The 12,873-nt window shown below is 41.9% G+C and overlaps 1 non-coding gene across 1 annotated transcript; it reads left to right on the top strand.

The window, feature by feature from the left end:
- The first annotated feature begins 12,195 nt into the window (after positions 1 to 12,195).
- On the top strand, positions 12,196 to 12,357 carry LOC114203777 (U1 spliceosomal RNA). Its single transcript, XR_003608049.1, has one exon. It is a non-coding gene; the product is annotated as a U1 spliceosomal RNA (small nuclear RNA).
- Positions 12,358 to 12,873: the final 516 nt, after the last annotated feature.

The following is a 12,873-nucleotide window of genomic DNA, read 5'->3' as shown; positions in this document are numbered from 1 at the left end:
GATCCTGGAATAGAAAAAGGGCGTTAATTTATTTAAAATTGTTAAAATTTTTAATTTTTTTAAGGGTTTTATTTTTAAGTAATCTCTATAGCCAACATGGGGCTTGAACTTACAACCCTGAGATCAAGAGTCCCATGCTCCACGGACTGAGCCAGCCAGGTGCCCCAAGGGTATTACTTTAAAAACTGGCAAAATTGAAATAAAGTTTGGAATTAATTTAATAATAATGCACCAATGTTAATCTTTTAGTTTTGGTAAATGTTCCATGGTTATATATATTAACTTTAAGGGGACCTGGGTGAGGGGAACACAGAAATTCTCTATTTGTTTTTTAAGAATTTATGTATTTATTTGAGAGAGAAAGAGAGAGAGCACGAGTGGTGGGAGGACAGAGGGAGAGGGAGAAGCTGACTCCCCCCTGAGCAGGGACCCCGAAGCAGGGCTTGATGATCCCAGGACCCAGGGATCATGACCTGAGCTGAAGATAGACACTTAACCAACTGAGCCACCCAGGTGCTCCTCTATTATTTTTTTTTAACTTTCTTATATATCTAAAAATATATTACTTATTAAAAATACAGTGTTGGATACTATGGCCATTAATAACAGTAGCTAACATGGCACCACTATATGCTAGGTATTGTTTTAAGTTCTTCACATATATTAACTTACTCCCTCCTCACCAGAGAAACAACCCTATACGGTAAGTGTTATTCACATCTGCGTTTTTATAGAAGAAATTTCAGCACAGAGGGATTAAGCTAGTAAATGGGAGAACTAGAATTTTTATCTTGCGATCTGGTTCCGGGATTCAGGCTTCTAACCACCACGTAATATTTCCTCAGGTTAGCAGCAGGAAATGCTGCTTTCTAATACCAACTGCCAGACCAGAACAATTATGCTTTAGTAGATGCCAGCATAAATTGAAGGATGCAGTGTGAAAAGAGAATTACACAAAACAAGAGCCCAAAATACCAAAGGAAGGCATCTGGACCACACATTTCCAATACCAGACATCACATAAGTCACCCAGAAATTTTGTTCCCTATTACCAAGGGATAAGGGCAGAAAGGAAGAGGGGAAAGAAATACTAAATATTCTTAAAGAAGCTGAGTTAATTGAAAAATCATTAAAAATTTTTCCCCAGAGCAATTGTTACCCTTAAAAATGTGTCTGTATTTCCGCTAAGGGAGGACTTTTACCCTAGTTGTGTTACAGAAAATAAAGTTTTATTCTTGCAATGCATGATCATGTATGAATTTCAAATCTGCTACAAATGCATATCTTGTTGAAAACTAGTGTTTCCCACTCTTAGGTAAAGCTCGAGTTCTTTCAACAGCCAGGAGGACCTTCTTCCTAGCTCCCTAGCCTCCTGCTATCTCCTCTTTGCTCTCCTTGCCCCAGTCATTTCTTTAAAAATTTTTTAATGTAAAGTTTTGATTAAATTTGCAGCAGTTTCTTAAAAGAAATGTCCCCTCTCTAATAGTGTGCTAATAATGGTGGGGTGGGGATGGCAGTGTGTGAGTCTGCACCCAGAGAGGGAGAAGTTGTATATGCGTGATTTTATTTTTCCCCTGAAAAAGGATTGATTGTTTCCATTTGGCCCACCGCTCCGGAGAGGGTGCAGGGTGGTCAGACAGCTGCCCAGTGCGGGCAGGAGAGGCTCTGGCAGAAGCCCTGGCTGGGGCTGGGGGTGGGGGTGGGGGTGGGCAGCGGGACCCCTCAGAGTCTGCTGGGCTCGGGGCTCCTGGCCAGTGCTGGAGGGTGGGCCTCTGGAGGGGAACTCGCCGGCGCAGGCTGCAGAGGTGAGTCAGGTGCAGAGGTGAGTCAGGTGCTGGGCATCTTCCTGAGGGGTGTCACCTGCTCGTGCTGGAAGTGGCCGTCCGGAAGTCAGCGGCACCGGGCCCGCAGGTCCAGAGGGTCTGGTTGGGTTCGGCCCTGGGGCTCCTACGGCCCCGGGGCTGCGGGGTGTGACCCACACCATGAGGAGCCACCTCGCCGCCGCCGACGAGTGGAAGCCCCGAGAGAGGTGGGTGAGAGGCCCGCAGGCGGTGGAGTCCTTCGGGTGAAGCCGGGAGCTCATGGTCCTAGGTGACGAGGAGGAAGCTCAAGATGCTCTGCTGGCTGCTCGCGGGGGCAGAGGATCGCAGAGAAGATGGTTCTGGAGGCTGTGCCTGCAGAAGAGGTTAGAGGCTGGGGAGAGGCGGGAAGAAGGGGCGTCCCTGGGTCAGTGCCGTCCAAACTCTGGGGAAGCCAGGGACAGGTCCGTGGGTCTGCTGGGTGATTTAATAAACTTTATTATTTAGAACAGTTTTAGATTTACAGAAAAATTATGAAGAAAGTAGAGAATTCCCATACGCTCTACACCCAGCTTTCCCTATTACTGGCTCTTACATTGTATGGTACTTTCGTTATAATTAATGAACCAACATTGATACTTTAAAAAACTATTATTTTATGTCCCTGCAGATCTTCTAAGTTTTCTTTCTATGCAATCCTCTCCTTGGTACTCTGTCTAGCCGACTTTAGCCACTTCATTTTTCATACCACTCCTTTCCATCTCCTCAACCCAGAGAGTCCAACAGGCTCTGCAGAGGAGACCTGATAACTTCCAGGGAAACAAGCTTGGACAGTTGTGGAGAATACGTTTCCTGCTGACCGTCTTTCAGGGTTACTGTCCTTTGCAACCTGATGTCTAGTGTCTTGATAACCATTGTTTCATTTATTTGTAGTCTTTGGTTGTTCAGGCAGGAGAGTAAATTGGTCTCTGTTATACTACACTGACTAGAAGTGGGATTTCCTTTTTTTTTCCCTCCCTATCATTTTAAACATTGTAAGCATAGTTTTATGGTCTGTGTCGACTCATTCTGTTAACTGAAATTTTGTGTGTCTCTTTTCTGGTCTGTTTTCCTGCTTGTTCTTGCCCTTGGTCCTTTGTTTACGTGCATGGTTATTCTGGTCACCATAACGTGATGTCTCCCCCCATCGGTTGGGGGGCCCCCAAATGTAGGGCAGCCCAATAGGTTGGAAGCCAGTGGCTCAGGATTCACCTGAGGCAGAGCAAAGGAGATAGAAATTCATTGGATACATTTCAAGGGACCAGGGGGGAAGGACAGCAAAAGAGAGAATGTCTGCAAGGAGGCAGTGGGTGGGGGCCGTTTTAAAAGGGGGAAGGTGAGGAGGTATGGGGAGTATGGAATTTTCCCTTTTTAGGAACTGTGCCTGGTTGTAGTAGCCCAATGGTCCATTAGGGCCTGTGGATACTTCACCTCAAAGTATCACCTGATGGTCACCCTGGGCCCTTTTGCCTTGATCAAGTTTCCATTGCTCATTCTATTTGTTGTCTAAAAACGGTCTTTACACATACTTTTAACAATTATTTTTAGCAGTACCTTTAGGCTGGGATGGAGTCACATTCATCGAGAGGATTTCCATTTGCCTCTGCCACACGGAGTATTTGGGGGATCATTTGGGGTATTCTCAGTTGAGGACAACCTTTTAAATTCTAAGGCTTGTGATTCCCTACATATCAGGCCAGTAGAATGTAAGGTGAAATTCTGTGTGAGGGCTGGGCCACATCCTATACTCTGGGGTGGGTGGGTCCTTTTGGGGTATCAGCTTATTTTGATACATTATTATTAGTTGAAGTGCATGCTTATTCAGATTTCTTAGTTTTTACCTAATATACTTCTGCTCCAGGACCCTATACGCAGCATATTACATTTAAGCATGGTGTCTCCTTAGCCTCTTCTTGGATGTGATGGTTTCTCAGACTTTCCATTTTTTGGTAACTGGCAGTTTTGAGGAGTACTGGCCAGATATCATGTAGAATATTCCTTAATTGGAATTTGATGTTTTTCTCATGATTAGATTGAGCTTGTAGATTTTGGGGAGCAAAACCACAGAGAGAAATTACCTTTTTCATTACATTATATTAAAAATACTTTCTAGGGGTGACTGGGTGACTCGGTTGAGCGTCTGACTTGTGATTTCAGCTCAGGTCATGATCTCATAGGTTATGGGATGGGGTCCTGCCTTAGGCTCTGCACTCAGTGGGGAGTCCCTTGAGTTTCTCTCCCTCTGCCCCTCCCCCCACCTCTCCTATTCCTCTCTCTCCCTCCGCCCCAAATAAAAAAATAGATTTTTTTGGTCTCATGCATTTTTTCCCCTTAAATTTTTTATTGTTATGTTAATCACCATACATTACATCATTAGCTTTTTTAAAAATTTTTTATTGTTATGTTAATCACCATATATTACATCATTAGTTTTTGATGCAGTGTTCCATGATTCATTGTTTGTTCATAACACCCAGTGCTCCATGCAGAACGTGCCCTCCTCAATACCCATCACCAGGCTAACCCATCCCCCTACCCCCCTCCCCTCTAGAACCCTCAGTTTGTTTTTCAGAGTCCATCATCTCTCATGGTTCGTCTCCCCCTCTGACATACTCCCCTTTTCTTCCTCTCCTGTTATCTTCTTCTTTTTCTTTTTTCTTAAAATATGTTGCATTATTTGTTTCAGAAGTACAGATCTGTGATTCAACAGTCTTGCACAATTCACAGCGCTCACCGTAGCACATACCCTCCCCAATGTCTATCACCCAACCACCCCATCCCTCCCACCCCCAACCATTCCAGTAAAACTCAGTTTGTTTCCTGAGATTAAGAATTCCTCATATCAGTGAGGTCATGTGATACATGTCTTTCTCTGATTGACTTATTTCACTCAGCATAACACCCTCCAGTTCCATCCACGTCGTTGCAAATGGCAAGATCTCATTCCTTTTGATGGCTGCATAATATTCCATTGTGTATATATACCACTTCTTCTTTATCCATTCATCTGTCGATGGGCATCTTGGCTCTTTCCACAGTTTGGCTATTGTGGACATTGCTGCTATAAACATTGGGGTGCACGTACCCCTTCGGGTCCCTACATTTGTATCTTTGTGGTAAATACCCAGTAGTGCAATTGCTGGATCGAACGGTAGCTCTACTTTCAACTGTTTGAGGAACCTCCATACTGTTTTCCAGAGTGGTTGCACCAGCTTGCATTCCCACCAACAGTGTAGGACGGTTCCCCTTTCTTCACATCCCCACCAACATCTGTCGTTCCCTGACTTGTTAATTTTAGCCATTCTGCCTGGTGTGAGGTGGTATCTCATTGAGGTTTTGATTTGGATTTCCCTGATGCCGAGCGATGTTGAGCACTTTTTCATGTGCCTGTTGGCCATTTGGATGTCTTCTTTGGAGAAATGTCTGTTCATGTCTTCTGCCCATTTCTTGATTGGATTATTTGTTCTTTGGGTGTTGAGTTTCATAAATTCTTTATAGATTTTGGATACTAGCCCTTTATCTGATATGTCATTTGCAAATATTTTCTCCCATTCTGTCGGTTGTCTTTTGGTTTTGTTGACTGTTTCTTTTGCTGTGCAAAAGCTTTTTATCTTGATGAAATCCCAATAGTTCATTTTTGCCCTGGCTTCCCGTGCCTTTGGCGATGTTTCTAGGAAGAAGTTGCTGCGGCTAATGTCGAAAAGGTTGCTACCTGTGTTCTCCTTTAGGATTTGGATGGACTCCTGTCTCACATTTAGGTCTTTCAACCATTTGGAGTCTATTTTTGTGTGTGGTGTAAGGAAATGGTCCAGTTTCATTCTTCTGCATGTGGCTGTCCAATTTTCCCAACACCATTTGTTGAAGAGACTGTCTTTTTGCCATTGGACATTCTTTCCTGCTTTGTCAAAAATAAGTTGACCATAGAGTTGAGGGTCCATTTCTGGGCTCTCGATTCTGTTCCATTGATCTATGTGTCTGTTTTTGTGCCAGTACCATACAGTCTTTATGATGACAGCTTTGTAATAGAGCTGGAAGTCCGGAATTGTGATGCCGCCAGCTTTGCCTTTCTTTTTCAGTATTCCTCTGGCTATTCTGGGTCTCTTCTGGTTCCATACAAATTTTAGGATTATTTGTTCCATTTCTTTGAAAAAAGTGGATGGTATTTTGATGGGGATTGCATTGAATGTGTAGATTGCTCTAGGTAGCATTGACATCTTCACAATGTTGATTCTCCCAATCCATGAGCATGGAACGTTTTTCCATTTCTTTGTGTCTTCTTCAATTTCTTTCATGAGTATTTTATAGTTTTCTGAGTACAGATCCTTTGCCTCTTTGGTTAGATTTATTCCTAGGTATCTAATGGTTTTGGGTGCAATTGTAAATGGGATAGACTCCTTGATTTGTCTTTCTTCTGTCTTGTTGTTGGTGTATAGGAATGCCACTGATTTCTGTGCATTGATTTTATATCCTGCTACTTTACTGAATTCCTGTATGAGTTCTAGCAGTTTTGGGGTGGAGTCTTTTGGGTTTTCCACATACAGTATCATATCATCTGCAAAGAGTGAGAGTTTGACTTCCTCTTTGCCGATTTGGATGCCTTTGATTTCTTTTAGTTGTCTGATTGTTGTGGCTAGGACTTCTAACACTATGTTGAATAGCAGTGGTGAGAGTGGACATCCCTGCCGCGTTCCTGACCTTAGGGGAAAGGCTGAGAGCCTTTCCCCATTGAGAATGATATTCGCTGTAGGTTTTTCATAGATGGCTTTTATGATATTGAGGTATGTACCCTCTACCCCTATACTCTGAAGAGTTTTGATCAAGAAAGGATGCTGTCCTTTGTCAAATGCTTTTTCTGCATCTATTGAGAGGATCATATGATTCTTGTTCTTTCTTTTGTTAATGTATTGTATCACGTTGATTGATTTGCGGATGTTGAACCAGCCTTGCAGCCCAGGAATAAATCCCACTTGGTCGTGGTGAATAATCCTTTTAATGTACTGTTGTATCCTATTGGCTAGTATTTTGGTGAGAATTTTTGCATCCATGTTCATCAAGGATATTGGTCTGTAATTCTCCTTTTTGATGGGGTCTTTGTCTGGTTTTGGGATCAAGGTAATGGTGGCCTCATAAAATGAGTTTGGAAGTTTCCCTTCCATTTCTATTTTTGGAACAGTTTCAGGAGAATAGGTATTAATTCTTGTTGAAATGTCTGATAGAATTCCCCTGGGAAACCATCTGGCCCTGGGCTTTTGTTTGTTGGGAGATTTTTGATGACTGTTTCAATTTCCTTAGTGGTTATAGGTCTGTTCAGGTTTTCTATTTCCTCCTGGTTCAATTTTGGTAGTTGATACATCTCTAGGAATGCACCCATTTCTTCCAGGTTATCTAATTTCCTGGCATAGAGTTGCTCATAATATGTTCTTATAATTGTTTGTATTTCTTTGGTGTTGGTTGTGATCTCTCCTCTTTCATTCATGATTTTGTTGATTTGGGTCCTTTCTCTTTTCTTTTTGATCAGTCTGGCCAGGGGTTTATCAATCTTGTTAATTCTTTCAAAGAACCAGCTCCTAGTTTCGTTGATCTGTTCTACTGTTCTTTTGGTTTCTAGTTCATTGATTTCTGCTCTGATCTTTATGATTTCTCTTCTCCTGCTGGGTTTAGGCTTTATTTGCTGTTCTTTCTCCAGCTCCTTTAGGTGTAGGGTTAGGTTGTGTATTTGAGACCTTTCTTGTTTCTTGAGAAAGGCTTGTATTGCTATATACTTTCCTCTCAGGACTGCCTTTGCTGTATCCCAAAGATTTTGAACAGTTGTGTTTCATTTTCATTGGTTTCCATGAATTTTTTTAATTCTTCTTTAATTTCCTGGTTGACCCATTCATTCTTTAGTAGGATGCTCTTTAGCCTCCATGTATTTGAGTTCTTTCCGACTTTCCTCTTGTGATTGAGTTCTAGTTTCAAAGCATTGTGGTCTGAAAATATGCAGGAAATAATCCCAATCTTTTGGTACCGGTTGAGACCTGATTTGTGACCTAGGATGTGATCAATTCTGGAGAATGTTCCATGGGCACTAGAGAAGAATGTTTATTCCGTTGCTTTGGGATGGAATGTTCTGAATATGTCTGTAAAGTCCATTTGGTCCAGTATTTCATTTAAAATCTTTATTTCCTTGTTGATCTTTTGCTTAGATGATCTATCCATTTCAGTCAGGGGGGTGTTAAAGTCCCCCACTATTATTGTATTATTGTCAATGTGTTTCTTTGCTTTTGCTATTAATTGCCTTATATAATTGGCTGCTCCCATGTTAGGGACTTAGATATTTACAGTTGTTAGATCTTGTTGGATAGACCCTTTAAGGATGATATAGTGTCCTTCCTCATCTCTTATTACAGTCTTTGTTTTAAAATCTAATTTGTCTGATATAAGGATTGCCACCCCAGCTTTCTTTTGGTGTCCATTAGCATGGTAAATGGTTTTCCACCCCCTCACTTTCAATGTGGGGGTGTCTTTGGGTCTAAAATGAGTCTCTTGCAGACAGCATATTGATGGGTCTTGTTTTTTAATCCAGTCTGATAGCCTGTGTCTTTTGATTGGGGCATTGAGCCCATTTACATTCAGGGTAACTATTGAAAGAGGAATTTAGTGCCATTGTATTGCCTGTAAGGTGACTGTGAGTGTATATTGTCTGTGTTCCTTTCTGGTCTATGCTGCTTTTAGGTTTTCTCTTTGCTTAGAGGACCCCTTTCAGTATTTCTTGTAGGGCTGGTTTCGTGTTTGCAAATTCCTTTAGTTTTTGTTTGTCCTGGAAGATTTTATCTCTCCTTCTATATTCAATGACAGCCTAGCTGGATATAGTATTCTTGGCTGCATATTTTTCTCATTTAGCGCTCTGAATATATCATGCCAGTCCTTTCTGGCCTGCCAGGTCTCTGTGGATAGGTCTGTTGCCAATCTAATATTTCTACCATTATAGGTTACATATCTCTTCTCCCGAGCTGCTTTCAAGATTTTCTCTTTGTCTCTGAGACTCGTAAGTTTTACTATTAGATGTCGGGGTGTTGACCTAATTTTATTGATTTTGAGAGGGGTTCTCTGTGCCTCCTGGATTTTGATGCCTGTTTCCTTCCCCACATTAGGGAATTTCTCTGGTATAAATTGCTCCAATATACCTTCTGCCCCTCTCTCTCTTTCTTCTTCTTCTGGGATCCCAGTTATTCTAATGTTGTTTCGTCTTATGGTATCGCTTATCTCTCGAATTCTGCCCTCGTGATCCAGTAGTTGGTTATCTCTCTTTTTCTCAGGTTCTTTATTTTCCATCATTTGGTCTTTTATATTGCTGATTCTCTCTTCTGCCTCATTTATCCTAGCAGTTAGTGCCCCCATTTTTGATTGCACCTCATTAATAGCCATTTTGATTTCGACTTGGTTAGATTTTAGTTCTTTTATTTCTCCAGAAAGGATTTCTCTAATAACTTCCATGCTTTTTTCAAGCCCAGCTAGTAACTTTAAAATCATGATTCTGAACTCTAGGTCTGACATTGCACTAATGTCCGTATTTAGTAGGTCCCTGGCAGATGGTAGTACCTCATGTTCTTTTTGTTGAGGTGATTTTTTTTCATCTTGTAATTTTGTCCAGAGGAGAAAAGATGAATGAGAGAACAAAATGCTAACAGGTTAACAACGTCCCCAGAAAATATACTCTAAATAAATTAGAAAAGACCTGAAAGCAGGGGAAAAGATAGGGAAAGAAAGGAAAAGAAAGAGAAAAAAAAGAAAAAAAGAAAAAGATAAAAACAAACAAAAACAGAACAAAACCAAAAAAAACAGAATATGATCAAATATGATCAGGCTGGTGTATAGATTAGTGCCCCACACTAGATTTTGGGTGTGTTTTGGTCTGTTAGAAGAAAGTGCCTCCTAAAATTTTAAAGAAAGAAAGACATATATATACATAATAAGGGTTGATATGATGAAGGGATGGAATATGACTATAAAGATGAAAATGATAAAAGATTTTAAGAAAGGAATTGATAAGGTGTTTGAAAAAATAAAGAAGAGGACTAGAAAAAAAGGAAATAAAGAAAGAAAAAAAAGGGGGAGAGAATGTGATCAGGCGCGGAGATTGGAACAAAGCCATACACTAGAGATTTAGGGTATACTTTGATATGTTAGAAGAAACTGTATCTCAAAATTTTAAAGAGAGAACAACTTATATATATATGCCAAAAATAAGGGTAACTACTATGAAGGGATAGAATATGACTCTAAAAATGAAAATAAAAATGTTTTTTAATAAAAGGGATTGATGTTGGTTGAAAAAGGGAAAAAGAAAAATTAAAAAAAACAGTTAAAAAATTAACTTTGAAAGACTAATGAATCAGGGTAAAAAAGCCATGAATTCTATGTGCAGTATTCCCCTAGCACTGGAGTTCTCCCATTCTCCTTGATTGGTAAACTTGGTCTTGCCTGGCTGTTCATGCTGATCTTCTGGGGGAGGGGCCTGTTGCCGTGGTTCCCAAATGTCTTTGCTGCAGGCGGAATTGCCCTGCCCTTGCCGGGTCTGGGCTAAGTAATCTGCTCGAGTTTGCTCTCAGGAGCTTTTGTTCCCTGCAAGCTTTCCGTACAGCGTTGGAGGACGAGAGTTAAAATGGCGGCCTCCCAATCTCTGCCCCAGAGGAGCTGAGAACTAGGGCCCCGCTCCTCAGTGCGTCCCCAGAGAAAAGCAGTCAATCACTCCCGTCTCCCCGGTCTCTGGCCGCACTCCGTGCTCACCCGGCCTGTGACTGAGCGTTTCTGTCTCTGGCATAAGACCCCATGTGGAGTCTCCAAACCCAGCAGATCCCTGCGGTGCGCTCCTGCACCGCTTCTCGCAGGGGAGGAAAGGGAGTCTCCCCGGATCTGCTGCTTGTTGGGTCCCTGCTGGAGGAGTAGTGGCCCGACTGTGCCGCGGATCATAGTTTAAGGCAACCCCGAGCTGAGAGCATGCGCCTTGGCTCCCTGTCTGCAGCTGGCTTCCCCACTCTGATACCCAGGAGCTCTGCCGCACTCAGCCACCCCCAGTCTTCCTGTGACCCCGAGGGTCCCGAGACCACACTGTCCCACGAGGGCTCCACCCCCCGCCCAGCCACTGGAGCGACGTCCCTCAGCAGAGCCTACCTCCAAAAGGTCTGGTTTTGTGCTCTGAGGCTCTATCACTTGCCAGAAGTGGCCAAAAGAGGCCCTCTCCCCTGCCGTCCATCCTCCCGAATATTGCCTCAGATTCACTTCCCCGCACATCCCACCTTCCAGAAAGTGGTCGTTTTTCTGTTCAGAGAGTTGTTGCTATTCTTTTCTCCGAGCTCCTGTTAAGTTTGTAGGTGTTCAGAATGGTTTGATCCCTATCCACCTGAGTTCCTGAGACCAGACGAAATCCAGGTCTCCTGCTCCTCCGCCATCTTGCTTTACCTGTCCAATAAATAGATCTTTTTAAAAAATACTTTCTAGCAACCTTGATCACCTGGCTGAGGTGGTGTTTGTCAAGTTTCTCCATTGTAAGTTTCTTCCTCTCATCACCCCTCTTTCCGTACTACAGTCTTTGTAAAGAAGTCACTCTACAGAGCTCACACTTAAGAAGTAGGGATTTATGCTTCACTTCCATGAAGGCAGAGTGTCTACATAAATTATTTGGAATTCTTCTACACAGGAATTTTTCTCCTCTCCACCATCTACTTATTTATTCAGTCAGTCATTTTTTTATATCCATTTGGGTCATGGATATTTATTTTATATTTTGGGTTATAATCCAATACTACTTTATGTTTTTGCTTAAATTGTATCAGCTTTGGTCATTGGGAGCTCTTTTAATTGGCTCCTGTGTCCCTTTGACATACCTCATCATTGTGATTTTTTGTTTTTAGTACTTCTTTTCTCGCACTGAAAGATAGGCCACTTTCATCTTGGATATTTCCTGCCCCAGTTCTAGATTCAGCTGTTTCTCCAAAGCATCCTGGTTCCTTTTATTAGAGAATAGTATTAAGATCCAAGATCCGAATGGTGGATGTACTTTTTGATAGGGGTGTCATTACTCAGCTAACAGATCAAGTGTATGTATATATACTAACCAGTGTATATACATATATCTGTAACTATTACTATATGTAACTGTCTTTATTCATTAAGCTAAACAGAAGTTCATACTCTCTCCAGCTCTAATCCATTACCACATAGATCTTTCTAGCCTCCCCCCCCTTGCTTATTTGTAAACCCCCATTTCAACAGTGAGAAAACTGGCTCTCCCTCCACACACACCATCCATTTACTTCAATTCCAATGCATTGATTCTAGTATATAAGTATAGCAGTATCAAAAATTAACCCCCCCCATACTTACCTGGCAGGGGAGATACCATGATCACAAAAGTGGTTTTCCAAGGGTGAGGCTTATCCATTGCACTCAGGATGCGCTGACCCCAATGATTTCTCCAAATGTGGGAAACTCAACTGCATAATTTGTGATAGTGGGGGACTGTTTGTGTTCTCCCCTGGGAAAAAAAAAAACCCAATGTGGGAATTAATATTATCAATTACAGTATGGTGCTGTGGATAGTTTCTTTTGACTATAATCTTAGAGACTACTCATTTCCAAAGTTACTTAGATGAACACCATTTTCCCCATTAGTGAGGTTGTTTTGTTAACTTGTAATACAATTAGATTATTTTGTCACAATCTGGGGTGCCTGGGTGGTTCGGATGGTTGAGTGTCCAACTCTTGATTTCAGCTCAGGTTATGATCACAGGGTCACAATTTCAGGGTCATGAGATCAAGCTCTGTGTCCGGCTCTGTGCTGGGCATGGAGCCTGCTTAGGATTTTCTCTCTCCCTTTCCCCTACCACCACCTGTGTGTGTATGCGAGCACTCTCTCTCTCAAAAAAAAAAAAAAATTCATTTTATTTTAGGATCTCTCCCCCTTCTAAGTGATTTTCCTTTAAATTTTCATACATTAAGGTTTATGCTGTGAAGTTCTAGGAGTTTTGTCAAATACATAGTATTATATATCCAC

This window comes from Eumetopias jubatus, unplaced genomic scaffold, assembly GCF_037043125.1.
Source record: "Eumetopias jubatus isolate StellerSeaLion01/CBP00866 unplaced genomic scaffold, mEumJub1_p1.0 scaffold_12, whole genome shotgun sequence".
Taxonomy (NCBI): Eukaryota; Metazoa; Chordata; class Mammalia; order Carnivora; family Otariidae; genus Eumetopias; species Eumetopias jubatus.
Note: the sequence above shows the minus strand (reverse complement) of the source record. Positions and strands in the feature narration are given on the sequence as shown.